Below are 4,647 nucleotides of genomic sequence, written 5' to 3' on the forward strand. Positions count from 1 at the left end.
AAATGGGCATCCTACCAAAAACAATTTACAGATTCAATGCAATCCCAATCAAAATCTCCATGGTATTTGTCATAGAAATTTAAAAAATAACATAAAATTGATATGGGAAGCATAAAAGAGCCCTGATAGCCAAAGCGATCCTGAGCAAAAAGAACAATGCTAGAAGAATTACCATCCAGATCTCAAATTATATTACAGAGCTGTAGCATTAAAAAAATCCCAGTACTAACACAAAAACAGACACGTAGATCAGTGGAACAAAACCGAAGACTCAAACATAAGTGCATGCAGTTATAGCCACCTGATATTTGACAAAGACTCCAAAATACACACTGGAGGAAAGGCATCACGATCAACAAATGGTCCTGGGAAAACTGGATCTCCACATGTAGAAGAATGAAATTAGATCCATATCTATCATCCTGTACAAAAATTGACTCCTACTCAGTCAAAGACCTCAGTGTAAACCTGAAATGCTGAAACTGTTAGAAGAAAACATAGGCAGTATTCTATAAGATATAGGTGCAGGAAAGGACTTTCTAAACCGGGCTTCAATTGTTCAAGTATTACGGTCAACAACTGACAAATGGGACCTTGTTAAACTAAAAGGTTTCTAGACAGTAAACAACCAGTTGAGTAGAGATGAAGCCCACAGAGTGAGGAAGAATCTTTTCTGGCTATACATGTGATGGAGGATTAATTTCCAGAATATATAAAGAACTCAAAAAACAAAGAATCAAGAAAACAAACAACCCAATTTAAATGACCCAATGGCTGCAGATCTGAATAGAGAATTCTCAGAAGTAGAAATAAAAATGGCTAAGAAATACCTTAAAAAGTGTTCAACATCCTTAGTAATTATGGAAATGAAAACCAAAACTACTTTAAGATTTCATCTGACCCCAGTCAGAATGGTAAAGAAGAAACTGACAACAAATGATGGCGAAGGCTGTCAGGAGAGGGGATCCTTCATTCACTGCTGGTGGGATTACAAGCTGGTGTAGCCACTATAGAAATCGGTGTGGAGACTTCTTTAAAAACTAAAAATATATCTACCATATGATCCAGCTTTACCACTCCTTGCATATAGCCAAAAGACTCATCCTACTGCAGAGATACTTGCTCAGCCATGGTCATGCTCATTGCTGTTCTTTTCACAATAGCTAGGAAATAGAAACAACCTAAATGTCCCTTAATTGATGAATGGATACTGAAAATGTGGTTCATTTATACAATGCAGTTCTGTAAAGAAAAATAAAACCATGAAATTTGCAGGTAAATGGATAAAACTAGAGACTGTTATACTGAGTGAGGTAACCCAGACTCATAAAAACAAGAAGTGCATTTGTGGATCTTAACTCCAAATCCTTAGATATGAGTATATATCCTGAAGGAATCATAGGAACCAGGAAAATAGAAAGGAACCATGGGGAAGAAGGGAAAAAAAGGAGCTCAAGGGAGGGAGATAGTAGGACACAGGTGTTATCAAGAGGGAAATGGGGAGAGTGAGGGGTACTTTAACTGGGGAGAGAGGGGAGGGAGGGGAAGGCTATACAGAGGGAGAAAGAGGAAAGAGGAATAATACTTAGGTGGTGTGAAAAACCAAGGTGAGATGTATTACTTCATAAGCCTACTGAAAAATACACATAGAATATATATGTATAGCTGAAGGTTATATAACAAAAATCACAGTGTCAAGCAAAGGAAATCCCCCTTTGAGGTTGTTTGTCAAAGTAGTTCAAAAGACTACCAAAATAAGCAGACTGTTGCCATAGCTCTTGATTGCCTCTCAGAACTTGAAGGTTAAGACTATGTTGCTAAAGACAGGACATAATCCAGATACAGGACTTGGAGCAACTGAGCTGGAGATTACCTGACATCCTCCTCTTTGAAGACTAGCACTCATAGTATCAGAAAGTACTATGCAAGCTGCCAAGGGAGAAAACCAAACAATGGTCTTAATTAGCTGCAAAAACCTATGAACCACAACAATGACCAGTCAAACAAATTATCTCTATTGGTGCAATGGTAGCACTTTTGTCTTAGGGTTATCAGCAGTGATATTATTGGACTTAAGGTCCACTCAGTGGGAAAGAATCTATGCAGGGTACTATAAACATAGCCAAGTGCAAATGGTTAGAGAGGTCATAGACCCTAGAGAAGACCCTACTACTATTACTTTCCTAGACCAATGCAATTTCTTACTATATTCTAAATATGTATCCTTACGTTCACAGACAAGTGTAGCTCTCACCACTTATCAAATAATCTTCTTTTTGCAACAGACAGAGACTATTACAAAGTTCCACAACTGGTCAAAATGCAGAGTAAATGACTGTAAGGTGCCCAGCCCTAAGTGACATCTGTCATACAACCACTAAACCTAAGGCTCAGGGAACATTGTAAAGAGGGGGCAGAAAGTTAGTTACTGTAGTTACTAGTTACTGCATTCTAGACATAATAGGGAAGCTACATCCATAAAATCTGCACAGTATGGTAGCCTAACTAGATCTGCATAATGTCAAAGCCAGTTGACATGCCAGTGTGGATGGGGGAAATTTAGAGGGTCCCACCTCAAGATGAAGAGCTAGCAGTAATCAATGGATGCTGAAGGAAGGGGAATCAATTTTCTCCAGGGACTAGCTCCTTGAAGTTATTTAATTCCAAGTGGGCAGCAACAGTCAGGTTCACATGAGCACTACTAAATAGACTCAGTGCATTATATATGTATATATATATAATATGTATATATGTGTGTATGTATATGTAACAATAATAATCTAATCAAAGAAGAGGACAAGAAATTGTGAGGGGAAGGACATGGGAGAAGGGGGACTGGGAGGAGTGGAGATAAAGCAGATAAAATACTCATATATGAAATTCTCAAAACTTAAAACAAAATTTAAAAAAAAAATAATAAAAGATTGCCTTTGCCATGCAGAAATGAGAACATCCAAGGAGTGATGCCTGTACTATGTGGTCACCATGAGGGAAGAGCTGTCACTTACTGTGTGCTTCATTTCTGGTATAGCTCAGCATCCCAGGGAGTTAACACTGAGCAAGACCCTTAGAGCTTACAGGAGGGACCATTTGTGAATCTATCTACTACTGCAAATTTGATCCGTTTTCCTCCAGTTTCAGTTAAGCCTGTTGGCAATGTCTGTGTAAGGCCAGATAGCACTTAATTGCAATTAATTACAAAGTGCCTTGGCAGCACAAAACTAGTTGAAATGAAAACCAAGTATATTTATGTGATGAATAATATTAAGACCCAGGGGGCATTTGGAAGATGGAAAAAAGGAGTGGGTTAATTTTGAACCATTTTCAATTTCCATACCAGTCATTACCCACATTAGTGGATTTATTATGTTCTTTTTCTTTCCCTAATAAGAGCCTGTAAAACTCAGCATATCATCAAGCAACCTAATAATTACTGTATTTAGGGGCAAATGCTAGATCCTAGACAGAGACCATTTATTATGTCCTACTCCCCAAAGTTTGACTGAATGGCCATTTTTCTGCTTCCTCATTAATAATTATAATAAGTAAACTGCAAGAAAGAGGCGGAAAGAACTCAGCAAATCAAAACTTAGAAAACTGGAAAGGTCAGGGCAGTAAAGCATTCTGCTATTACTCACAGACTGGGTGAGATATTAGAATTATGATTCTTAATTTTCATGACCAAAATTGTAAAGGGAACAAAAATGGCACCAAATGAATCCACTCATTAATGTGGATGCCCAGATGAAAAAGAGCAAAATAAATAATTCACTGAATCTGCCTTTTGTCAACTCAGGCCCCAAATTTTAGGCTTCCCTTGAGAACAAGGATTGAAAAGCTAAAGGTTAATGTGACCAGTAATTTTGAGTGTTTGCTAACCTTTTGTCCTTTAGGTTCTGTGGAGCAATCAGAAAACACTGTGTGATGAAGTTGTACTGGTTGAACTTGCCCTTGGTTATAGAATCAGTCTTCTAATATTCCCCACACAGGACCTGAGCTGCAGAAACAACTCATCCCAAAGGTTTTGATTTTCTTTTTTCTTTTCTATTCTTTTTTCTTCCCTTTCCTTCCTTGTCCTCTCTGTCTCTCTCTCTCTGTCTCTCCTCTGTCTCCCTGCCTTCCCCCTTCCATTCTTTCCCCCTCCCTCTCTCTCCTTCTCTTTTTAAAAACCTCTTTTGTTTCTTTGGATTTCATCCAAAGATTTTTCCTGATGATTTCCCAAAGACACATTATTCATTTAACAAACTTATCCCTTGCTTTATTGCAAAGGGTGTCACAGGGCCTGAGCTCTAACACAAAGCAATTACAGGTCGCAGAAGAAACTGTTCTGAGCTGCTTGATACCAATCTTCTGTATCGTTTCTTCACAGATAAATATAAATGTGTGCTCTAGATTTTTGTATTTGTTTTTCCCTGTCCTATTTTCTCATCCCAAAGTGAAACTGATAGCCTTGTTCCTATTACAGATTTCTTTCCTTCTGCTAAAACCTGGACATTTTGAGAGGTGTTTAAAGACACCTTCTTTACTCATTCCCCAAGGCGAAAGCAACAAGAACTCACTTTTTGTTTTTGAAAACTCAGAGAAGTTGGAAACTTTTGAACAACCATTTAGTGCCAAGCCTGCCCTTGATCTTCCCTTCACAGTACA

The sequence above is a fragment of the Nannospalax galili genome, unplaced genomic scaffold (assembly GCF_000622305.1).
Source record: "Nannospalax galili isolate Female #2095 unplaced genomic scaffold, S.galili_v1.0 scaffold158, whole genome shotgun sequence".
NCBI lineage: Eukaryota > Metazoa > Chordata > Mammalia > Rodentia > Spalacidae > Nannospalax > Nannospalax galili.